We start from the raw sequence: 27,221 nt of genomic DNA on the forward strand, positions 1-27,221 counted from the left end.
ATCAGCAAAACAGAGGTTAACAATTTTAGTTTTTTCACACCTCCAATGAAACTTGAAAAGCGAAAGATGAGACTTTTCAACAAAGATCCTAGCAAGAATTTCCATGGCTAAGACAAAAAGATAAGGGGACATGGGATCACCTTGTCTAAGACCTCTAGCACCTTTAAAATAGCCATATAGGCTACCATTAATACAAATAGAGAATGAAGGGCTAGTAATGCAAGCTTGAATCCAAGACACCATAATAGGGGGAAAACCCATAGCTCTAAGAATATCAATGATGAACTCTCATCTCACGCTATCATATGCTTTCATAATATCCACTTTCATGGCACACCTAGGAGTAGGAGACTCTCTATGGTACCCTCTCATAATCTCTTGGGACAAGAAAATATTATCGGAGATTTTCCTACTAGATACAAATGCAGACTGAACAGGATCAATCAGTTCAGGGAGAACTTTTTTAATCCTATTAGCAATGATTTTCACAATGCATTTATAAATGGTGTTGCAGCAGGAGATAGGCCTATAATCCCCAACTTTCACAGGGTTAGGAACCTTGGGAATAAGGGCAATAATGGTGCTATTAACTTCGTAAATAAGCTTGCCAGATTCAAAGAAAGTTCTAATAGCTTGAGTGACCTCTCTACCCACAATATCCCAAGAACTCTTAAAGAAACCAGTAGAAAACCCATCAAGGCCAGGGGCCTTATCACGTTTAAGGGACCAAAAAACATCCTTAATCTCCTTATCAGACACAGAACTAGCAAGCATCAAAGACTGGTCATGAGAGAGTCTAGATTTCACAAGAGAATTGATCCTAGCAAAACCATTGTAGTGGTTATCAAAAGGGATACCAAACAAACCACAAAAGAAACTGGTGAAGGCATCTTGAATATCCTCAGGCTTGGTAGTTCTAAGCCCATTATGCCTCTCAATACTGAGGATTTTACCCCTATTAATGTTACCTTTAATGGATCTGAAAAAGAATTTGTTATTCCTATCCCCTAAACTAAGCCATTGGATCCTAGACTTTTGGCGAGCCAAACTCTCTTCAACAGCACTAAGGTCAACATACTGTTTATAGAGATTCCTTTCAAGTTTTTGCAAGACTGGTACATTGCCCAATGGAATTTGCCTGCTACTGTTTTGAAGCCCCATACACTCAGAATGGGAGGGCTGCTGAGAGATGTGAGTTCACTAAATGATGGTTGAGTGTCTAAAAGCAAAATGAGTGTCTCTAATTGTTTATTCTTTGTGCAGCAGCATGTATGGATTGTGATTCACTGAGGGTTGAGTGAAGTGAGGTCTAAATTTACTTGAAATGAATGTGGGTTAAGTAAAACAGTCCTCACAAATGTTTTTGCTAATGATTATATATATTGTAATTTTTATATGCAGGCTAAGGATGGTTATAGTGTGCTGTGGGTGTATGTGTGGGTTGAGTGATGTGAGCCTAAATATGGAGTGTTGTAATTATCTCTTGTTAGATGTTACAGAGTATTGTGAGTTTAATGTAGGTTGAGTGATGTGAGTTCATATATCATTGTGTGTATTGGTTACTTTGTAATCTGTATATCATTGCTAATGAATTCAATCTTCCAATCTATGCTGGTAGGACCTTGTATATTGTCTAGTAAGGGACTGCAGATTGACAAGGATCTCGGTGAATGTTGGTTCGAGGGATTGGCTGCTGAATGCGCCTCCTGGATGAGTCAGACTAGAACTCGATGGAAATCTGGGTTAAGGAATGGCTGCTGTTAGCTCCATCTGGAGTTTTTAGAATGAATATCAGCTGCCTTATGTTATTACTTTGTCTATGTCTAGCGCCATTTGCTATACAGTTTTCGCCTACCCTAGTGGGATGTACTAGGGTAGTATTTTGCTCTGTTTTGTTAGCACAATGTTGTGTTATACCTTTTTAATTGCTTGTTTGGTTTGGACTTGGTTTTGTGGCTTGCGCCTGGAAACCTTTTGCTGCATATTAGATGCTCTTTATTTGGTCTTTGGTCCTTTTCGGCAGTGCTTTTCTGCTTGTTCTGGACCGCTTCTTTTGTTTTCTAGTTTCATTATTTTGGGTTGTTTTCATAGTGTTCATTTCCCCTATCTCTTTGGATATGGCTTCTAAACATTGTGCTTGAGTTCTGCTTCTCTTTTGTTCTCGCTGCTTTTGGTTTGGGTTCGGTTCTTTCTCTGTATAGTTGTTGTAGGGCCTGGGGTATTCCCCTTGTAATCTTGTGTATTCTCTTGTCTTTATTTATGTCTTATTCACCCAAAAAAAAAAAAAAAGTTTTGTAAGAGAGGATTGCTAGGATCCTTGTCCAATTTCCATTGAACAAAACTTAACTTAGAACAAGTAGCCAGGACAGTGGAGATATCACTAAAGTCCTTGTTCAATGCTTAAGAACAGGCTTCAAATCTCAAAGTTTTTGACAAACTCTAAGCATGGGGACCCCTTGAACAATTCACCAAAAAAAAAAGGACACCTTGAACATATTGATTCCACACCTCAGACATAGTGGGAATAAAATTTTCATGTTGAGCCCAAAAATAAAATATAAAAAAAATGGTTTCTTAAAGGAGACCACTTCAGCAGAGACAGTGACCACAACCGGTGAGTGATCAGAGATACAGGAAGGAAAAAAATAGGCAGAAGAGGCTGGGAAAGAGTCAAGTCACGACTCATTAACTAGGACTCTATCAATCTTAGTAGCAATGTAGTCCCCACTGTCCCTTTTGTTAGCCCAAGTGAATTGGCAGCCACCATAGGAAAGATCCACCAATTCAGATTGGAGAATATGTGAATTGAAAGCCTCTTTATCATTAGACCAAACAGAAGAACCACCAAATTTCTCAAAACCATACCGAATAGCATTAAAATCCCCTAACAGAACAAGAGGGAGTTTGGACTACGAAAGGGAGATCCTAACCATGTACTCAAAAAAATCCTTCCTAACAACATGCCTATTATCAGTATACACAAAACAAGCTTTGAAAGCAATGTCTTTGGAAAGGTCAGTGATTTCACAAAAAAGGAATTGATCAGAAGAATTAATCAACTTGACTGAATAAAAAACCGAGTCCCAACACACAAATTCTCCCAGTTTGAGTAGGTTGTGAGTTTGTCAAAAAAGACTAGTTATTTAAACAAGGAGATAGAATGTGATTTTTATTTATAGCTTTTATTTTGGTCTCCAAAATGCCCAAGACTTTGATATCTTCACAACTCAAAATTTTTTGAACTTTTTTATGCCTTGAAGGGTCATTAAACCCTCTAACATTCCAGGATGCAATTTTAAAAGTCATTGGAAACAACAACAAAAATTTCTAACCCACAACCAGACTAAATTGGGACTTACCTGTGTTTCTTCCTCTGGCTTTTGTAGCCCTTGCTAGAGGAGTTACCTCTTGCAGAGGTGGCTTGTTGGACCTGTTGTTTTGCTGGACCACTTTTCTTTGCTGTGGTGCCCATCAAATTTTCCACTTTCGTAAGGAGTTCTGCATTGTTTGGTAGAGCCAGTTTTGTTATCTCCATCAAATCCTTCTGTAGATCCTTCAACCCTTTAATATTGGGAACATAAGTCTCCCAGCAGTATCTCTATTATCAACTTCCCTGACCTCATCACTTAGACTCTCTTCAGCCACACCCAAGGATGGCTTAGGTAGATGGCTCTGCCCAACTTTAGGATTCACTTGATCAACCACCAATTGCACTTCTTGTGGCTAAGTATCCAAGACAGGTTCTCTTACTTTAACTTAAGCACCCCATTTAAGGTTTTCTAAATCACCCAAGTGTTCAATTCTCAAGCCCAAAAGGATGAATTTAAATTTCCTTTGATTTCCGTCCTATTTCTCTTTCTGTTCTCCAACTTTCTGTTCTAGCTCTCATGAATAATGTTTCTGTATAACCTTCTCTATCCTTGTCCATCCTTCTCTATTTTGTTCTATGAACTAATTAGCTTAGGCCACTAAATGATTCATTATCTTAAGTGGGAAGTTTAACTGAAACTACCCTTGCTTAGCATTTAGGAAAAACAATTTTCTAAGTAATTGTAGCTTAACGATATTAGTTTAACATAAGCACCTCATTTAAGGTTTTCTAAATTACTTAAGTATTCAAATCTCAAGCACAAAAGGATGAATTTGATTTCCCTTTGATTTTCTTCCTATTTCTCTTTCTTTTCTCTAACTTTCTCTTCTAGACCTCAAGAAGAAAGTTTTTCTCTAACTTTGTCTGTCCTTCTACATCCTTCTCTATTTAACATAACCACATCATTTAAAGTTTTCTAAATCACCAAAGTGTTCAATTCGCAAGTCCAAAAGGATGAATTTGAATTCCCTTTGATTTTCTACCTATTTCTCTTTCTTTTCTCTAACGTTCTCTTCTAGCTGTAATGAAAAATGTTTCTATCTAACCTTCTTCGTTCGTGTCCGTACTTCTCCATTTTGTTCTAGGAACTAATTACTTTAGGTCACCAACTGATTCCTTAGCTTAATTAGGAAGTTTAACTCCAACTAACCATGAATAGCCTCTAGGAAAGAGAATTTTCTGAGTAATTGTAGCTTAACGATATTAGTTTGACGTAAGCAACTCATTCAATGTTTCTAAATCACCTAAGTGTTGAATTATCTAGTCCATAAGGATGAATTTGAATTCCCTTCAAATTTTTTTCCTATTTCTCTCATTTTTTTTTTGTTTATAGTTTTCTCTTCTAGATCTCAATAAGAAAGTTTCTCTCTAACTTTCTCCATCCATCTCCATTCATCTCTATTTTTTTTTTTTTTTTTGGGTGGGTAAGTCATAAATAAAAGACAAAGTTTACACGTTTACAAGGGGCATACCCCAGGTAATACAACAAATCCGCATCCCCCCAATAATAGGGAGGGACTAAAACAAATAGCTGTTTAAAAAACAAAATAAAACCGAAGTAAAACTAAAATTGTCCATTCATCTCTATTTTGTTCTAGGAACTAATTATCTTGGGCCATTACAGTATCTTAAGTGGCCAAGTTTAACACAAATTAAGCTCCTTTAACTTCTAAGAATGAGAATTTTCATACTAATTAGGGCTTAACGATATTAGTTTGACTTAAGCACCTTTTTTAAGGTTTTCTAAATCACCCAAATGTTCGATTCTCAATTCCAAAAGGATGAATTTGAATTCCCTTCGATTTTATTCCTAATTCTCTTTTATTTCTATAACTGTCTTTTTTAGCTCTGAAGAAGAAAGTTTCTCTCTTACTTTCTTCGTCCTTCTACATCCTTCTCTATTTTATTCTAGGAACTAATTAGCATAGGCCACTAATGGTTTCATTAGCTTAAGTGGTCATGGCAGAAAGCTCTATAATTAGATGGAGAAGAAAGTAGAGCCTCTTTCTCTAGATTCTAGAGAGAGAAATTCTAGAGAGAGAAAGCTTCCCTCGAAGGTGTATCGTGGCGGTGTAGGACTGGTGCTGTTCCGGCCAGCTTGTTTAGCTCTTCTACCTACATTCCTATGGGTGAGTGAGTATGTTTCAGGTCTGTTAAGCCTCGGTTAGGGGTGATGCTGACTTTCTGGTTGTGTTTCATATTTTTTGGAGTTCTCTGGTAGTGGTGGATATTGGTGTAATGGTGGGTTCCCGCCGTCGTTACAGCGAAAGTGTGTTTGGAGTTCTTCGGCATCATTGCTACAATGTGTTTACATCGGAGGCATTGGTCTTTGATTCTCTATACGACGTTGCCGATTGCTTCGAGCTGATTGAAGGAGGTTTCAGGCGAGCTCGCTTGTGGCTGTCTGACGTATGATGGCAGACACAACTGATCTCTAGCTTCTGTTGTTGGTCATCTTGTTCGGCCTACCGTCGCCAGTGATGAGGTTGTGAGCTTGAAGTGTTATACACTCATCTCAGGGACCTCGTGAAGCTGGATGGTACTGGTCAGTTTTATGGTTGACCAGTGCTGTTTTTTTTTTTGTCGAAGTTTTGGTGGTCGTTCGTGGCCAGGTAGTTTTTATTCTCCAGCTTTGGTCTGCTGGTTCTGTTCGGTCGTCCGTCGCTAATGATGAGTTTGTGAGCTGGGTGTGTTATATGGTGCCGGTGTGTTTTCTGGTTCACCAAATTTTTCCAACGCCGGCGTTACACTGACTTAAGGTAGTAAAGGAGTAGTTGTATGGCTCACGCATGTCAGCGCGCGTGGAAGGGCGTTGGTCTTCCTACCCACGCTGGTATGTCAGCGTACTGTTCCCACTTCTCCTATTTATATATATTATATATGTATAAATCTGAGTTATGGTTTGGTTGGGTGGAGTGCTACATTGGCTCTGTCCATACCTTTTTGCAAATGATGAAGGGCTGTCACCTACTCACATGGGTGAGATAGCGTTTTGGTTGGATATTTGTTGTCATTATATATATATATATAATTATATATATATAAATTGTATCTGTGGAGTATACTCCAAGACAATGCTGGTTCGGGTTGTGGTGTTTTTGGATGGGCCATTTTGGTTGGTAGTGCATACGGTACTTTGGATGGCTAGACCGTAACTATTATATGTTTTATTATGGGTTTGAGTTTGTTCTTTCGCTTTTGTTCAACTGCTATTTCTCTTGGATATAGTGTTTGAACATCTTGCGTTTGTTTTAGAGTGTGTGTTTTTTGGCTTTGTTTTCTTTTCTCTTGTATAGCTATGTAGGGCCTGGGGCATGCCCCTTGTAATCTTGTTCATTCTCCTGTTTTATTTATGTATAGCTATGTAGGGCCTGGGGCATGCCCCTTGTAATCTTGTTCATTCTCCTGTTTTATTTATGTCTTATTCACCCAAAAAATATATAAATTGTATTAAGTAGTGTATTCTGGAACACCAAAGTACGTGGGAACTGTTTTTGAGGATGACTTCAAATTGTTTTGCTGGGAAGTTACGCTGTTAAGTGGGGTGCTTTCATGAGGAAATTTTTGGGCGGCTAGTTTTATTTTATTTTTAGCTACTATGCAGTGGATCATGTATAGTTGATTTTCTCATGATGATTGATCGTGTGATCCTCATGTGACTCGATATGAGGTTAGTTTTGAGCCATCTTCGCCAAGAGTGATTGAGGGGTCACTGCTATGGGGAATAGTGGTTCGATGACTAGCTGAGTTAGAGACTGGGAGATGAGCGAGAGGATAGCTACCGGTTCCGGTTTCTTCTTGTCTTCATGTGACCCATCCTAATTGATCGTATTGCCACGCCTGACATGGAGTGAAGGACACACTGCCATGGGGATTGAGGCTTGTGATTTACCAAGAAAGGGACTGGGGGATGTGATGATTGATCTCAGGTTATTTTTGGCTATGTATTGGTTTGTTGTTTTGGGGCTACCGTTGTCGCTACGACTCACAAGACTGTTGCTTATGGTTAGTGATCGTGCTAGCTTCAAGTGACTCTGTCGGGATTTCTCATGAGGTAGATTTTTTCCTCTATCATGGCTTTAGTTGAGTGGCAAGGATGTCGCGGCTGTGAGGAGTGGGATGCTTACTGGATTTCATGTGTTGATCTACGGTAGAGACTGGGGGTGAATGGGGTTGGTTATCATTTTTTATTTGTCTCGAGAGTTATTGCTTTGTGAGTATGCTTGTTGTGGTTTTTAAGTTTTTTGGTGTTTGTTTGTATCTTTGCCCATATATCCATCCCAAGTTTCCATCTATTATTTCTGATGGTAGGGGTTACTCGGGGACAAAAGGATATATGGGCAAAGTTGGGTTATTTTGTTTTCTGTTGTTCTTGTGTTTCTCCCCCTATCTTATGGGGTGCAATGGTAGATTATGTTGGCTATGTATTCATTTAATTATTTGTTGTTGGGCGTGCCTGGGGTATGCCCTTTGTAAACTTCTAAATTTCATTTTCTTTATTTTATGACTTACTTACCCAAAAAAAAAAAAGCTTAAGTGGCCAAGTTTAGCTCAAACTAACCATTTTTTTTTTTGGGTGAATAAACTAACCATCTTTACACTCTATGAAGGAGAATTTTCAATGTAATATAAGCTTAACGATCTTAGTTTAGCTTAAACACCTTATTTAAGGTTTTCGAAACCAGCAAGTGTTCAATTCTCAAGTCCAAACGAATGAATTTGATTTCCTTTTAATTTTCTTCCTATTTTCTTTTGTTTCTCTAACTTTCTCTTGATGCTCTCAAGAAGAATGTTTCTCTCTAACTTTCTTCGTCCTTCTTCATCATTCTCTATTTTGTTCTAGGAACTAATTAGCCTAGGCCACTAATTGTTTCATTAGCTTAAGTGGCAAAGTTTAACTCAAGCTAGCCTTGCATAGCCACTAGGAACGAGAATTTTATGAGTAATCGTAGCTTAATGATATTAGTTTAACCTAAGCACTTTATTTAAGGTTTTCTTAAACACCCAAGTGTTCAATTCTAAATTCCAAAAGGATGAACTTCAATTCCCTTTGATTTTTTTCCTATATCTCTTTCCTTTCCCCAAGTTTCTCTTCTTGCTCTCAAGAAGAATGTTTCTCTCTAACTTTCTCCATACTTCTCCATCCTTCCCTATTTTGTTCTAGGAACTAATTAGCTTAGGCCACTAATTGTTTCATTAGCTTAGGTGGCCAAGTTTAACTCAAAATAACCTTGCTTTTCCTCTAAGAACGAGAATTTTCGGATTAACTGGAGCTTAATGATATTAGTTTAACTTAAGCACATTGTTTAAGGTGTTCTAAATCACCAAAGTGTTCAATTCTCAAGTAAAAAATGATGAATTTGAATTCCCTTTGATTTCCATCCTATTTCTCTTTCTTTTCTCGAACTTTCTTTTCTAGCTCTCATGAAGAATGTTTCACGATAACCTTCTTTGTCCTTGTCCATCCTTCTCTATTTTGTTCTATGAAGTAATTAGCTTAGGCCACTAAATGATTCATTAGCTTAAGTGGGAAGTTTAACTCAAACTACCCTTGCTTAGCGTTTAGGAAAAATAATTTTCTCAGTAATTGTAGCTTAACGATATTAGTTTAACATAATGTAGACACCCAATTTTTAACCGACCTTAAGACTCAGACGTCATCGATTGAGCGCTCGGTGATTGCGCATGTTGTGCTCGTTCTGAGGTTACGGAGTCTCGGCTGAGAGCCTTGCCTCCGGACTTCGGGACTCTTTTGTGCTTTGCCTCGGTTTGCGAACCAGGTTCTATTTTCTCTTCCTGAAAGGAGGGAGAGGTCTCATAGACCATCTCTCAGTGGCTGTAGGCTACTTTTTGTGGTCGTAGACCACTATTCCCGTTTGGAGACCAGTTTCTGGTTTTCTGAGCCGTCGGCTGTGTGCCTCGGTTTGGGACCGCTTAACTTTCTCCGTTTGCTCCGATTTTTGGCGCACACATTGTTTCCTCTCTCTAGAGGGACACTGTGGCCCGGGAGACCACCTTCGTGGTCACACGCCATTTTCGATGCTTAACAGTCAGTTTTCGGGGCACCTGGCTGCGCTGGAGATGTCCCCGAATGCCCGGGGAGGATGAGTCCCGTTCTGTTCATATTGGGTTCACTACAGTTCAGGACTCTCAAATTGTCACGGTTCTTAATCTGAACCAAAGAGTCCGAATTCGGCAAATCGTATTGGAAAACAGATTTTGAGAAAAGAAATGCCAAACATGGGCTGCTTTGCCAGATACAGAGTCGCCACCTAAATATTTTATTTTGAGAAATTTAGGAAACCCTGACTCGGTGCCAAATGCCACGTGTCCGTCATCACCAAAGTTGCCTCGGCTCGGGAACTTGGGTATGATTAGGGAAAGTCAGCTATGAGCACCTCCTCTCGCCCAATCAAAGATCGGCCTCTACTAACCGTGATATCTTGTTTTGAAAGCATTATGTGTTCCTATTCCAGTTATTAGCCTAGAAGTACTATGTTATGCGCACAGCAAACAAGTATAGACCAAATCGCCTAATTTGGAACAAAACATTGCATGCTTGTTTTGAAAATGGTTTGTTACTCGTAAGTAGGCCAAAATGCAAGTTTTGCCACCCTCGGGTGGGCTTAGAAAACATGGTTTTGCCACCATCTAGTGGGCTTAAAACTCACAGTTTTAATGCATTATCCCAATTTAGGTAATTTAACCTCCATCCACAGGCATTCAAGCAGTTATATCACATAAGCAAATAGCCTCATGGTAAGCATGCTATCATGGCAACACTCACACGCATGCAAAGATGCTAAAGCATAAGAACTCACCAAGTACTCCAAGCCAAAACGAAAACTAGTTAGTAATCATATGCATGATCTTAGTTCATGTTAAGATGGCTAATGCAACACATGCGAAATGCAACTAAGATAGCCTCGGCTAATCTACGATGACATGTGAAATGCTACAATTAGCACGTATTCAATTTGGATTTGAAATACAAATGCAGTTAGAATGATGGGCCGAGCCTGGTGCATGCAAAACGAATAAATGGATGCAAACATGCTATCATACTGTATGCTAATTGAAACATGCTCGAGACTAACCAACGAAAGCTAGTAAATAAAAGGGAAGAAAGACGTGGGGTTGGGAGACATACACACACTCACGCACACTTATTACACAATTGCCCTCACTCGGAGGGTCTGAATAAATATTACACAACCAAATGAATACCGCTAAATTAATTATTACAGAATTCCTAACTAATTAACAAATTAAATGCAGAAGAAAGGTGGCCGCAGCCCTGCCTCAGAATGTGTGAATGATGCATGCTTGACTCGTCTCGCCCAGAAACTCGCTGCCATAGCACTGCTGCCTCTGTTTTCATTGCCTTGCTCCTTTGAAAATTATGAAAGTCTCTAGACCCCTTTTGGATCATCCTCTGTGTGCTCTGGGATGTCACCAGCCAGAGTTAAAGTTCACCAGCCATGGTAATGGGATTATCGGCCAACTTTTGTACCACCGGCCAGCCACTGATGGTCGATCGGCACTGTAGGTGGCCGGCCGGCCATTGCTTCCTGCAGAATCCTGCAGTTGACAGCAGCAGAGGGCAAGCAGTGTATGGCATGGAATTTTCATGCAAATGTGAGCATGGCCACGCTCCCTATCATGCAGTGGACTCAATGGAGCATGGCCCTCGACCCTCGGGCCATCAACTACGCAATTCGAGGCATGATGGCCTAAGATGCCAAGTTAGCAACTTAATGTAGATGCATGCAACAAACAAATGAGTGCTAACACCCTATCTTGTTGAGATCAAGGGTATTGGTGACCGATGGTTGAGACGTGTTTCGTCACTTCGAGTACGAACACACCTCTCCCCTCATGCTTGGTTTCACATCCCAAACTGAGCGATGCAATGCATGTATGCCATATACAATGCAAATTGACGCAACTCATGCAAGGCTACACTAATGCAATATGAACATGTCATGCATACAACAAGAGTATATAATGCAATTCAGCTAAGTAACGTGCAATTATGCGAACATGATGCAATGTAAGCATGCAACTAATGCAACGCAATATGTCAAACATGCAAAGTGTGCAAGGATGGGCTCATACTGAAATGAGAAGGCCTCAGCCCACCCTAAAACAGTGGCTAAAAGAGTCAAAAAAAAGGCACAACTTATGCATGCAAGCATACACACACCAAGGCCTATCACCTAAGCATGAAAGGGGATAACTCTAAGCATACTTAAGGGCAATATGTTTGGACATTAAACACTCATGTCAAACACTGAGAAGTATGCAAAAGATGACACCAAGATATGCTAGGGAATGGATGCAAAATAGAAGGTATTCAAGGCCACAAAAGAGAACATTGCTCAACACCTACCCCAAGCAAACATGGTATGAGCTAAGCAACCCAAAATAGAGTTTTTATGCATCAAAATATGCCCCCAAACCCACTGATATGGCAACCCAAATTACTTAAACAAAGAGGCATGCGCACAAGCTCAAACATGGAGCATAAGACCACAACTCTTCAAGGCATTAAAAGGGTAACAAATGCAAGCATGTAGGCATAAAACATGAACTGAAATGGTATGACAAATGATTCCAAATCACTAAAATAGACCAAATGAGGCATGCTAACAACTCACACACCCAAAGCCAACAAGTTAGAATACAAAGAGTCTATATAAAGCATGGCAAGAATGGCTCCAAAGACTCAAGACAGACCTTAAGCATGTTAGAACATGACCAAAAACTTCACAAAGTTAAGCCAAAGCATGCAAACATGATGGTCCAAAGTCAAGATGTATTTCTAGGCAAAATGGAGGAATACAAGGCAAGTGTATTATGCATGCAAGAGGTCAACAAACCGACATGGGATAGAGGTAAAACATGCTAAATAAACACCAAATAACCTCTGAAATGAAGCCAAACAAAGCTAGGCATACATGCTACCCTTATGAGCCAAAAATGCAAACAAAAGAGAGACAAAGGGAGAGGGGTGTCCCTCCCCTATGCAAGGCCTCAAACCCTCTTCATCACCACTAAAAATCTATTGGATTTCAATGGTGAGAAGGCCAAAGCACAATAGTATTCAAAGCTTAACAAAGAGAGCACAAAAAGAGCCAAACAAGACCTAAGAGGGGGAGGTCGACCCCAAACAACAAAACAACCTTAATGAAGTATCTTAAGCATGCAAATACAAGACCTTTTTTAGTTATACAAAAAGTCTAAATCAGTAAACAAGATAGGTCAAAGGCTAATGCAAGATTGGGGAATCTGAAGCAAAAGTGTTACTCTTGAAGAACACCTCAAGAACAGCAAGTCCAACCACCTTCTTCTGATCAAAACCAGCTCAAAACCTCAAGAATAAACCCTCAAGACCTCCCAAGTTGAGGTATGGTGTAATGGTGTGTGTCTTAGTGCAAAACTAAGAAGAAAACACACCTTTAGGCTTTCAAACCCACACAAATGAAGAGAGAGAGGGAGATATAGAGAGAGAGTGTATATCATATATATAAATATATGTATTTTTCTCTGGTTTTTTGCTGAACCTCACAAAGGACAGGGTTGGGGCTCTTATATAGACAATGCAAAGACTAAGCTTCCAAGGGAAGCTTTTCAAAAAGGGTCAAGTCTTCCTAAAGAAGCCAAGGCAAAGGGGCCAAGGCTTCCATAGGAAGCTGGGACAGGTGTCCAAGCTTCTTGAGGAAGCTAAGACAAAGGTCCAAGCTTCCTCAAGAAGCTAGACCAAAAAGGTGCAAAAGGGGCAAAACAACCACAGATGTGCACGGGGGCAGGGTTTGTGCATTCCAGCTGGCACAACTGGCATGCACCATGCCTGAAAAAGGCAAAAAGGTGGTACTGGCCAGAAAATGAGGCCATCGGCCAAACAGGTGGTCGGCCGGCCACACAAAGTGCCGACCGGCCAATGGACTATTTCACCAATGGCCGGTAGCCTCAAAACACGGCTGGTGGCCTCAAGCCATGGTCGGTGGGTATCAGGGGTAGCTAGCAAGCTACTCTCTACCCTCAGGTGCAAAAACAAACAAGTCCTTGGGGTAAAACCAAGCACAAAACAAGCAAGTCGAGAGATCTTGAGGCAAGGCGCGTAGCCAAGACCTCCAGGAACTCAAAACAAACACGAACATGGATGATCACCGAATGTTCAAGCGGTGACGTCCAAGTCTTGAGGACGGTCAAAATGGGGTGTCTATAGTTGCCCCTTTTTGACAGAACTCGAAAGTCATAACAGTGACGGGAGTGAGTGTTAAAGCCCTGAGACGACCCATTTTTGACAAGGCCGAAGACTTAGACAAACATACAAGCAACAGATAAGATATGCGCCCGAGGGCAGGGGCAAAATGCAACTGACGATGCATGAAGCCGAACATAACTTATGATCATGCAAAGAAAGCTGTAACGAAGCATATCATGCAACAATTTTAAGCAATCAAACACAAATCCAACTACATTTCAATGTAGAAGGTATGACGTCCAACCGTTTTGCCCTTAGTTCCAAGGCTGCTTCTAAACCGGCAATGCACGCCTCATATTCTGCTTCGTTGTTTGAGACTTTGAATCGGAGTTTGAAGGCTAAAGGGATACGGGAATTGTCAGGTGCTATTAGCAACACCCCTATCCCATACCCGTACTGGTTTGACGCTCCGTCAAAGTACATCGTCCAAGTTTCATCTTCGATATGTAAAATGGTCTCATTTGGGAATAAGTACTCGACTGCTTCACCCCCTTCCACCGGATGATCAGCTAAAAATTCCACCACTGCTCTTCCCTTGACTGACTTGTGCGTCACATATTTCAGATCGAATTCGGAAAGTAACAGCAACCAACGAGCCAGCCTACCCGTAAGCACCGGTTTCATGAAAAGATATTTGATGGGATCCAGTCGTGAAACCAACATTACGGAGTGAGCTAACAGGTAGTGCCGCAGCTTCCTGGTAGCCCATACCAAAGCTAAGCAAGCTTTCTCCAATGGCGTGTAACGAGTCTCATACTCTAGCATCTTCTGGCTCAGATAGTAGATGGCTCTTTCCACTTTGTCCTCTGATTCTTGCGCTAGCATACAACCCATTGTCGCTTCAATTATTGAAAGATACAGAATCAACGGCTTCCCCGGCTCAGGCGGTGACAGCGCAGGTGGGTTCTGTAAGTATTCCTTGATTTGTTCAAAAGCAGCTTGGCATCGACCGTCCCACTGGAATTTCTTTCCTTTCTTCAGGAGGCCAAAAAGTGGTTCACAAGTCAAGGTTAATTTCGAGATAAACCGTCTTATGAATTGTACTTTACCCAAAAAGTCTCGCACCTCCTTTTCAGTCCTTGGTGGTGGCATTTCTAAGATGGCCTTGATTTTGGAATGGTCGACTTCGATACCTCTCTTTGTAATCAGAAACCCCAGTATCTTTCCTGCTGTAACACCAAATGTACACTTCTGAGGATTCAGCCGCAACCGAAATTCTCTGATCCTTTGAAAGAACTTTTGCAAGGCGGTGTAGTGGCTCTCTCTTTCTTTGGATTTGACGATCATGTCATCCACGTACACCTCAACCTCTTTGTGGATCATGTCATGCAATATTGTGGTTGCAGCCCGTTGATATGTAGCTCCAGTATTCTTCAACCCAAATGGCATTACCCTGTAGCAGTATGTCCCCCATGGGGTGGTGAATACAGTCTTTTCTCGGTCTTCAGGTGCCATCACTATCTGATTATAGCCTGAGAAGCCATCCATGAATGAAAGCAAAGCATGCCCCGCTGTGAAGTCTACCAACTCATCAATATGGGGCAAGGGAAAGTTGTCCTTTGGACTGGCTCTATTCAAGTCCCTGAAACCCACGTATACCCTGATCCTACAATCCTTCTTCGGCACTGGAACGATATTGGCCAACCAAGTCAGATATTCAGACACCAGCAGGAAGCCTGCGTCGATTTGCTTGGTGACCTCTTCCTTAATCCTGATGGCCCAGTCGGGGCAGATCCTTTTGAGTTTTTGCTTGATGGGTCGGGCCTCGGGGTCAAGAGGGATCCGGTGCTGTACAATCTCAGGATCGATTCCAGGCATGTCTTCGTAGGACCACGCGAAAACATCTTTCAAATATTTTAATAAAGTGACTAAGCGCTCGCGTTCCTCTGAAGACAACGTGGACCCGATCTGGACTAGCCGCGGGTCCTTCTTAGTACCAATATTCACAGTAGTGATTTCAACAACTAAAGGTTTAACAAACCTTTCCTACTCTTGATCAATTAATCGTTGCAAAACCGGAGGAATTTCTTCCTCATCATTTTTGTCAAAATTTTGAAAGTCCTGATTCAAGCAATAAATCAAAAGCACAGAAAAGTACTCAGAAACCACATCCACATCATTCTCATTAAGTACTTCCAAACCATCCGATTCTTCTGTTACAACAGACTCAAAAGAGAAAGAAAAAGACAACCTGGACAGGACTGTGGCATCCGGGTTGTCACCCCCAGGAATACCGGACTCAGACTCAGTCGAGCTGGAACCTGATTCCGACTCACAAGACTCGGTGGAATCAGACTCCGCTCACTACCTGACCTGGTGCTGCTTGACAAAAATCCCTCTTCGTACTGCCAAATGAGAGAGGATGTGATGGATGCATCCAAAATGCTTGCTGGTAGGCCTGCAGCCGTTTCATTCCCGATCATGGACACCGAGAAGTTATCCCCCAAGCACTTCTGTTCGATCGGAGGATCTGAAAGTAGACAACCCAGCGCTACCCCCATTTTAATTTCAAAGTCCTCAGACTCCACTTTCCTACTCTGCTCAGCCTCAGCTAATGGGTCCGTTTGCTCTTCGGCAACGTCATCCCCAGATAATTGCAGGTTGAAGAAGATCTCAAACCCTGGCATGCGCTTTCTCTCTGCATTCAACCATGGCTCTGGGAAGCCACAAAATGAAAAGTCCTCCCCCTCCTGGACGAAGCGTCCGTTTAGGGTACCCTGGATGGGCCGGTGCATCAACTCAAAAGGCTTCCCCATCTGTTTCGCTCTGGCTCTCCCAGCCATCTCCTTACCTTTTCTTATCCAATTCTCTTTGGTGGGTAGATAACCCAAGTCGAAGGTATGTGGGTTGTGTGGCACTTCGGCCAATGCTGTTACGCCCTTCCGGCCACTCTTTCCTAATCCCATCCCGGGGACGTGTTGGAGTTTGTTCATAAGGTATACTGATTGAGCACTGACATACACCCCTTCATTAACAGCTATGATGTTCTGAACCACCCGAGCCTCGGCCAAGGTAAAACCCGATATGAACACATCCTCCATACCGTGCTCAATTTCCAAAGCTGGCGTAGATACTTCCGGTGGTGGATGGATCGACGAATTTCCAATAATAATGGCTACTCCCTTTCCATGGGGGTATTTCACCACCTGATTGAAGGTAGAAGAAACTGCCTTCACTTGGTGTAGCCACGGCGGCCCCAAGAGTAGATTGAAAGTGGCGGGAACCTCTAGGACATGAAAGTCAATTTCATGCTGCCCCGACCCAACCTTGGTCTAAATTTTCATTGTTCCCATTACTTCTCTGCTCGTGTTGTCATACGCCAGAATCACCTGGGCAGTTGGCACGAAGTCTGCGGTCTTTAAACCGATTGCATATACAGTTCTTGCCGGATACACATTGATGGCGGATCCTGTGTCGACAAGTACCACAGGTATCCATTTGTTTCTACACTCCACAGAGATGTAGAGTGGCTTGTTGTGATTCGCACCCTCAGGTGGCAATTCCTTGTCGGAGAAAGTTAACATCGGGACAGCTCCTCCCGGAAAAACTAAGCCCACCAACTGCTCGGGCGTGGTGTCTATCAAGAGTTTAGCCTTGTCCATGGCTGAAAGGACGGCCTGTCTATGTACTCGAGAAGCCATAAGCAGCCCCAGATGGAGATGTCTGCTTGTATCTTTTTCAACTGTCTCAGGATGGCCTCATCTTCGAGTTGCTTTTCTTTCTGTTTCTCCGCCTCCTTATCTTTCCCAGACACCTCTGGCTGATCTAGATGTAGGGGCTTGAAATACCGTCCACTTGTAGTCATATGATCGACTTCGCCGATGTACCAGGCATCATCTGGTTGGTTATTCCCCCAATCCTCATCCGTGTGGGCAAGACATAAATCATTGTCCTCCCACCACATTCTATCGGCAGCCGATAGACACCTGTCCGACTCCGGCATGACTGTTCTCGTACTCGCAGTACCCTCCATCCGTATGCTCGCAGCATTCTCTGTTTCTGTGTACATAGTAGTTTCAGTCCTCTCGTGGGCTTTAGCTTTCCTGATTCTCTCAGAATCCTCAAACCTTTCCCGTTCCAATTGTGTCAGTACAGTTGGCTGTTCAATAATTTATGTATTCAAAATGCTCCACTCCTGAGCGAGATTCTTGACACCGGCGCTCTCCGGCGATATATTCTGCTCTTCGGCCCTTCTGGCCGTCACTGACATTCTCGCCCCTGCCGGGCCTCGTTCTGATTGGAACTCTTCCACGACATCCGGTTGATCATCCAGCCACCCGGTAGCCTCTGTCGATTCCTCATAATCAAACCAGTTGACTGCTACGTCCCCTGGATCTTGGTCATCGAAAACTGGAGGTTGGCAAGGTCTCCTTCTACTACCTTCAAACCATCTGTCCTCTGTCCAAATCCGTCTCCTTGGATCACACACAACTCTGCCCCTGTTGGCCATTCCACATTTGGCCCATCCTGGCCTACTAACGAAATGTAGTCACTCGGACTGTATACCTTCTCAATAAAACTCCCAGATTCCTCGGACTCTGGCTCAACAATCCTATTCTCCTCTGAAATCTCCCCTCTTCTGTCTTTGACAGTCACCACCATTGGTTCGGGTTGGGTTCTGGAGATGTCCAACATACACAAGTCAATGCAATTAGGAAGGAACACCTTTGGCTTAGGTAGGCGGGAAAGGGTGATATATATGCTAGGATCGTAAGCCACGATCCCAGTCTAGATAAAGTTGATTCTTTTGGACGGTGGAACTTGGTTGTGCGGTCGAAGAGGGTTTGTTGTAACATTGGGTTTCTCGGGAGGCAAAATCACCCCGTTATCAATGAGATCTTGAACCTCATGACGTAATTGGAAGCATTGGTCAGTGTCATGACTGTGCTGTTGGTGAAATGCACAATATTTGGCTGGGTTGTGGGTAGGAGGAAGTTTTTTCGGCAATGGCCTCGGCTCTAGGGGCTTCAAGTGCCCTTTTTTAATTAAAACCCCTAGAGCTTTGGACAGGGACATATATAGTGGAGCGAAGGTTCTTTGGTTTTTGGGTTGGTATTTGGCTGTCTGTGTGTTGCTCCCGGACGCATCGGAGAATGGTTTAGCTGCCATGGTTCTTGGAGGGGGAATGGTGGTGACCATGCTCACTTCGGAGGCTCTTGTAGTTGTAGCGCCACTCGGGCTCGCATTAGTGTTGCGGTTAAAGGTTCTTCTGGGTTGCTCTCTGCCATTATCGATCAATCCTTGCTTCAAGGCATCCTCAATCTGTACTCCCATCTCATACAGATCTTAAAAGGTAGGGAAGAGGAGCACGATCATCTTTTGGATCAGCTTGGGCTGGAGGTTGCGCACAACCATCCGTATTTGATCCTTATCTGTTGGCCTAATGGTCATCATTGAGGCCTTTTCCCTCCATCGGGTCACGAATTCTGAGAAGCTCTCCTTAGCCTCTTGTCTCGTCGCCTTAAGATCACGAGTCGTAATCTCGATTTGTGTGTTATACGAGTATTGTGCAACAAAAGCCTCAGCCATCTCATCCCAGTTCCTCTTAACATCATCCTCCAATTTTGCGTACCAGATGGCTGCCACACCCGATAGGGTCCGGCCAAACAGAGACAGCTTCTATAGTCTGGTGAGGCCTATCAGCCTTAAGATATCTGAAAACAACCTTAGGTGCACCATGGGGTCCCCGGACCCATCAAATCGGTCAATTTGTGGCATCTTGAACCGATCTGGCAGCGTCACAGCTGCGTCCGTATATCCGTCCTCAATGTCGGCACTACTACAAAAATAGTTAAAGATCACACTTTAACCAAAAAAAATATCTCACTTTTATTGAAAGTGTGATAACAAAAATTAGATTGATATTTTAATCACACTTAATTTGATTGAGTGTGATAATATTTATATTTTATGTCACTTTTCAATTAAGTGTGATTATATATAGCGATCCCGGGTTTACCCTTGTTGTACAGTGATCCGGACATGTGTCCGTGGATGTTGGTAGTTGTTTATTATCTTGTTCGTATCCTTTTAACTGGTATATTAAGTTATAGGATGTGTTGGGCAGGTTTGTTTCAGGTTGGTTGTGTTTGGGAGCCTAGTGTTGCTGCCCAGATTTTTGGCTCATCGCTCGAGCGAGGAGTTTGTCGCTCGAGCGAGAGTTGAGTTTGTGTCTGGTGGGTCGAGCTAGAGTGGCTTCGCTCGAGCGAGCGATGGCGTCTGGTTCTGGACCTGAGAGTTGCGTTTCTTGGCTCGAGCGAGCTTTTCTTGGCTCGAGCAGTCTGGTTTGTTCTTCGCTCGAGCGAGAGGTCTGTCGCTCGAGCGTGCTTCTGGTTACAGACCTGAGGGTTTGAGTTGTTGGCTCGAGCGAGCATTCTTTCGCTCGAGCGCACTTTTGAGTTTTTGGCTCGAGCGAGAACTTCTTGGCTCGAGCGAGAGTTTTCTGTGTCTGGTCGCTCGAGCGACGAAGGCTTCGCTCGAGCAAGCGTGTTTTATATCAGCGGACAGTAGCGTTTTGAACATCACTTTTTCATCTTCTTTTTTTGATCAAACCCTAGATCCGAGACCCTCTCTCTCTACACTTATATTCTCTCTAAGAATTGATCTCCCTAGAGTGTGAATCTAGCCTAGGGCCTTTGTTAAAAAGATAGAGGGCGTTGAGAGCTTTGTTTTAATCTGAAAAAGTTGGGATTTGGAACACGTTGATCTTCGAGTCTTCATCTCCTTTGTGGCTCAAACTTCGAGGTAGGGATATCCTACTCCTCTCTATGGATTTTGTCTTTAAATTTTAGTATTTTGAGAAGTTGGGGTTGGTTTGGTAATTTTGTGAAAGTTTGGGACTTTTGTGCAATTTTATAAAAGTTGGGGTTTTACTCATAATAAACCTAGATACATGTTTGGCATAGAGAAATGGAATGAATGTTGAATTATTGATGAAATGTGACCTAAGGGTTGAAATGTTAATTATGGGAATTGACCTAATTATATTGTTTAATTAATTGGGATAATTAATTGTGAGAAATGAGGAAATGAAATGTTGATTGAATATCCATTTGTGCATTTATTTTCTGTTTATAAATAACTGCTTTGGGCTATCGGTGGAGGATAGTCGTGATTGTTGTAGACAATGCATGATGATTAGGCCAACTGAAACTAATCAATGAAGTGTGTCATGGAACTTGACGGTTGATAGAATATATTAACTATATGTATTAAGTGATTGTATATAGAACCAATGTGTTTGTATACGTTATGTGTAGAGGAGGAGATGGGGGATGTACTCCGCGGTTTAGGGGAAGATAGGGGATGTACCTCTAAACCGGATAGTGTTGGGAGAAGATAGGGGATGAACTCCGTAGATACAGCTCATATGCTTGTCTAGAGAAGTGAAGATAGAGCTCATATGCTTATCTTTGTGAAGTGTGGATATAGCTTATATGCTTATCTGTGGATATTGTGGTTATACATATCTGTTGAGAATGTGGGTAGTGCTTATATGCCTATCTGTTGAAAAAGGGAAAAATGAAAAGTAATTTGGACTCATAAGTCGTATGACATAAATATGTGATTGATGTGATTATATCAGTGTTGGCCATCTATCAATTGCTAATATTTTAGTCATTGTTCATGGTTGGTTTAGTGTATTTCTACTGGGCAGTGGCTCACCCTATATGGGAATATCATTTTCAGGTGCAGGAAGCATGCCACCTCCAAGGACATAGCTTGGGAGGCTAGAGACGGACATAATGGTGTCGTTTTACTTTTTGATGTATTACATGTAAATACAAGCCAAGGGCTTAATGTGTATGAGTTAGTACTCTTTTGTTGTAACCAAGTGTTAACTTGGAAAGCTGTAAGCCTGTAGGGCATTTGCTTTTGTTGTTAACATGTAATACTTTTGTAATGAAACTCTGGGAAATGAAAGAATGTGGAACTTTTGAATATCAATGCCTGTCTTATTTGTTGGGTTTAATGTTATTATTTCGAGGGCGTTACATTATATATACATTTTTTTAATCACACTTTTTCATTAAAGTGTGATTACATATACACTATTACTTCTTAATCACACTTTTTAAATAGGTGTGATTATATATATATTTTTCAATCACACATTCTAATTAAAATCTGATTATTTATATATTTTTAATCACACATTCTAATTAAAGTGTGATTATATCTACACTACTACTTTTTAATCATACTTTTTAAATGAGTGTGATTATATATATATTTTTTTAATCACAAATTCTAATTAAAGTGTGATTATTTATATATATATTTTAATCACACATTCTAATTAAAGTGTGATTATATATACACTATTACTTTTTAATCACACTTTTTAAATAAGTGTGATTATTTATATATATTTTAATCACACATTCTAATTAAAATGTGATTATTTATATATTTTTTAATCACACCTTCTAATTGAAGTGTGATTATATCTACACTACTATTTTTTAATCACAGTTTTTAAATGAGTGTAATTATATATATATATATATATATTTTAATAACACATTCTAATTAAAATGTGATTATATATACGCTATTACATAAATAATCACACTTTTTAAATAAGTGTGATTATTTATATATTTTTTAATCACACAATGTAATTAAAATGTGATTATATTTACATTTCTACTTTTTAATCACACTTCCTAAATAGGTGTGACTGTATAAAATATTTCAAATTGATTTTTATATAAAATATACAATTTCCAAATTTTTAATCACACTTAATCTAATTGAGTGTGATAATATTTATTTTTTATGTTGCTTTCTAATTTATATATATATTAATCACACTTCTAATTAAAGTGTGATTATATATATATATATATGGTAAATTACACTGGCACCCCTTGAGGTTTATGTTTATTACAGTTCTCCCCTCACATTTTGGAAATTACATCTCCCTCCCTGAGGTTTAAAGTTTCATTACAGATTCCCCCACAACAATTTAATTTTTTTTTAAATACTAATTTTGCCCTCACTTTCTAAATTACATTGACAACCCTTACATTTTAGAAATCACATTCCCCTCCCTAAGGTTTAAAGTAGCATTACCAATTGCCCATTCGGTTAGTATTAGTTGGAAAAAAAATTCATTGAAAAAAAAATAATTGGGAAAAAAATTATTTGAAAAAAATTAATTGAAAAAAAAAATAAATTGAAAAAAAAATTTGTTAGTAAAATTTGTAAATTTCTGTTTAAAAACCAACATAAATTTATTTTTTGAATTTACGTTTTTTCCTCTACTTTACAAATTGAGACAACCATTTATTAATCAAAAAAATTATCAAATAAGTTTTTATAACAGTTTTTAAAATTTTTGTAAATATAAATTGAAAACTGAAAATGAAATGGTTACCAAACAGGCTTTAGATGGTAAAAATGTTGTAAAATTAACAAATAATTAATAAGTTACCAACATAAGAAATGACTTATCAAAAGATTCTTAGGCTATGTATGGTTTGATTTTTAGAAAAAAAATTTAAAAATTAAAAATTAATTTGGTTAAGAAATAAAAAATAAAAAATAATTATCATTTTTATATAATTTTTATCTTTCGAGTGGGTAGAAATAATTTTTTACAAATTAAATTGAAATAGCCATACGTATGCATATAACCTGCCCAAAAGTTAAAATGATAATTATTTTTTACCCTTAAATGATAATTATTTTTTATTTTTTATTTCTTAACCAAATTAATTTTTAATTTTTAAAAATTTTTTCTAAAAATCAAACCATACATGACCTAAGAATCTTTTGATAAGTCATTTCTTACGTTGGTAATTTATTTAATTATTTGTTAATTTCATAATATTTTTACCATCTAAAGCCTATTTGCTAATCATTTCATTTTCAGTTTTCAATTTATATTTATAAAAATTTTAAAAACTGTCATAAAAAATTGTTTGATAATTTTTTTGGTTTATAAATGGTTGTCTCAGTTTGTCAATTTGAGGAAAAAACGTAAATTAAAAAAAATAAGTTTACGTTGGTTTTTAAACAGAAATTTAAAAATTTTACCAGCAAAGTTTTGTTTCAATTAATTTTTTTTCAAATAATTTTTTTTCCAATTAAGTTTTTTTTTGCGTAAATTACATTGACACCCCCCTGAGGTTTATGTTTATTGCAATTCGCCCCCTCACCTTTTGGAAATTACATCTCCCTCCCTGAGGTTCAAAGTTTCATTACAGATTCCCCCCTTCAGCAATTTAGTTTTTTTAAATACCAATTTTGCCCTCATTGGGTAAATTACATTGACACCCCTCACATTTTGGGAATTACAATCCCCTCTTTAAGGTTTAAAATAGCATTACCAATTGCTCTCTTAGTTAGTATTAGTTGGAAAAAAAATTCATTGAAAAAAAAAATTAATTGGAAAAAAATTATTTGAAAAAAAAGATTAATTGAAAAAAAAATTTGTTAGTAAATGTTTTAAATTTTTGTTTAAAAACCAACGTAAGTTCATTTTTTGAATTTACGTTTTTTTCTCAAATTTACAAACTGAGACAAACATTTATAAACTAAAAAAATTATCAAATAAGTTTTTATTACAGTTTTTAAAATTTTTGTAAATATAAATTAAAAATTGAAAACGAAATGGTTACCAAACAGGCTTGATGGTAAAAATGTCGTAAAACTAATAAATAATTAAATAAGTTACCAACGTAAGAAATAACTTATTAAAAGATTCTTAGGCTATGTATAGTTTGATTTTTAGAATTTTTTTTTAAAAATTAAAAATTAATTTGGTTAAGAAATAAAAAATAAAAAATAATTATCATTTTAATATAATTTTTATCTTTCGAGTAGTTAGAAATAATTTTTTACAAATTTAATTGAAACAGTCATACGTATGTATATAACATGCTCAAAAGTTAAAATGATAATTATTTTTTACTCTTAAATGATAATTATTTTTTATTTTTTATTTCTTACTCTTAAATGAATATATATATATATATATATATATATATTTAATCACACTCCTAAACAGTATGGTCGTATAAAACATTTCAATTTGATTTTTATATAAAATATACTATACAATTCGCGCCTTTATTCTACCCATACCCATACCCATGAATGAGAAAGATGACTCCTCCATTCCCCATTGAATTTCACAAACACGCATGTCCCTTCTCATTCTCCTTGCCTTCTGTTTCTGAAACGAAGCCCTGTTTCATCAGCTCCGAACCACCATTGAAGTTACTCACAGCTCCGAACCACCATTGAAGTTACTCAAATTTGTCTTTTGAAATCAAAAACCTCTTGAAATTTCTGGTAGGTTCTCTATTTTTTATGTCCCTTCTGTGTGTATATATTTATGATTATGGTTATTATTAGTGTAATTTTATAGATATAGGTTTTTATGCCCCTTCTGTGTGATATAGGCTATTATTAGTGGAATCTGTAGGTAAGTTTTTGTAACACCCTCAAAATAATAACCATAACCTTCTATTCATCAGAGTTTCATTACAAATGAATTACATGTTAACAAAAAAAAGCAAAATGCCCTACGGGCTTACAGCTTTCCAAGTTAACACTTGGTTACAACAAAAGAGTGCTAACTTATCTACACATTAAGCCCTTGGCTTGAATATACATGTAATACAACAAAAGAAACTAAACAGCAAAAATCAGCTCGCATCTAGCCTCCCAAGCTATGTCCTTGGAGGTGGCATGCTGCCTGTACCTGAAAATGATATTCCCATATAGGGTGAGCCACAGCCCAGTAGAAATACACTAAACCAACCATGAACAATGACTAAAAGATTAGCAATTGATAGATGGCCAACACTGATACATCCACATAAATCACATTTTTATGTCATCCGACTTATAAGTCCAAGTTACTTTTCATTTTCCCTTTTTCAACAGATAAGCATATTAGCTCTATCATCATTTCAACAGATATGTATAAAAACTATATCTCACATTCACAGATAAGCATGTAAGCTATATCCCCATTCTCAACAGATATGTATAACCATCATGCATTGTCTACAACAATCACGACTATCCTCCACCGATAGCCCAAAGCAATTATTTCTAAACAGAAAATAAATGCACAATTGGATATTCAATCAACATTTCATTTCGGTGAGTGATAAATAATTCAACTACACCCTTTAATCCCATACATTCCCAATCCCGACAATTTCATTTCATTTCCTCATTTCTCACAATTAATTATCCCAATTAATCAAACGATGTAATTAGGTCATTTCTATAATTAACATCACGACCCTTAGGTCCCTTTTTCATCAATGATTCAACATTTATTCCATTTCTCTATGCCAAACATGCATCTAGGTTTATTATAAATAAAACCCCAACTTTTGTAAAATAACACAAAAGCCCCAAACTTTCACAAAAATTACCAAACCAACCCCAACATCTCAAAATACCAAAATTTAAAGACAAAATCCATAGAGAGGAGTAGGATATCCCTACCTCAAATCCGGAGCCCCAAGGGAGAAGATGACAAAACCTGTAACACCCTCAAAATAAACCCATTATATATATCATTGACATGCATTATTTAATGAAAACAATTTATTAATTCACTCATCAGAGTATTACTAAATAAAAGCATTACATGTAACATTGAATAAAATGCCCTACAGGCTTACATCGTTCCAAGCCAAAACTTGGATACAAAAATATGAGTTCTAACTCGTTACAAGAAAAGTCCTAGGCTTGAATGTTTACATGTACTAATAAATAAAGACAATTAACTAAAGATAGTCTTCTTCAAAATCCAGAAGTCAAACCCTCCCAAGCTAAGTCCTTGGAGGTAGCTTATCACCTGAACCTGAAAATGATGTTCCCATAAAGGGTGAGCCACAGCCCAGCAGAAATATACTAAACCAAATATAAGCATTGAATAAAGCAACAGCATTCAATAATTGGTTAACCAAGATAATCAGTTATATCTTTATACAGTTTCATGACATTAATATCTAAGACTCGTTTTACTTTCCAATATATTAATTCAATATGGCTCAGAACCTGGCCAAACTTACAACAGAGTACTATATATATAACAAATTCACATTCTTCCAATATCAACAAACAATTGAGACTCAGGCTCAAACCAAAACACTTCATACTTCCAATTTGATACACATTTTAGTGCTGTATCAACAAAACACTTCAATATAAATAAGCATACATAAAAGTGATGCTAATGGAGTCCATCCCCTATCTCCTCCCAAACAAAATCCGGTTTAGAGGTCCATCCCCTATCTTCCCCTAAACCGTGGAGTACATCCCCTATCTCCTCCCACACAAAACAAAGTATGTAAACACATAACATATACATCACACAATCACTACACATAATGTCTGTATTAATTCAACAGTCAAAATTAATGACTCAACTAATGTGATTAGTTTCAGTTATACCTAATCCACATGCATTGTCTACAACAATCACGACTATCCTCCACCGATAGCCCAAAACAGTTATTTCTAGACTTGGAAATAACTATAACAACAATTCAATAGGCGAGTGATTTAAATTATCCAACTACACCATTTAATCAATAATTTCCC

At 38.9% G+C, this 27,221-nt stretch overlaps 1 long non-coding RNA gene across 1 annotated transcript in view; it reads left to right on the forward strand.

The window, feature by feature from the left end:
• LOC145792291 (uncharacterized) overlaps positions 1 to 21,608 on the forward strand; it is a 56,402-nt gene extending 34,794 nt beyond the window's left edge. Inside the window, exon 2 of the long non-coding RNA XR_014331680.1 lies at positions 21,330 to 21,608. This is a non-coding gene — a long non-coding RNA (uncharacterized LOC145792291). The remainder of the gene's footprint in view (positions 1 to 21,329) is intronic.
• The last annotated feature ends 5,613 nt before the right edge of the window (positions 21,609 to 27,221 follow it).

This window comes from Camellia sinensis, chromosome 6 (assembly GCF_055761805.1).
Source record: "Camellia sinensis isolate YWXY chromosome 6, ASM5576180v1, whole genome shotgun sequence".
Taxonomy (NCBI): Eukaryota; Viridiplantae; Streptophyta; class Magnoliopsida; order Ericales; family Theaceae; genus Camellia; species Camellia sinensis.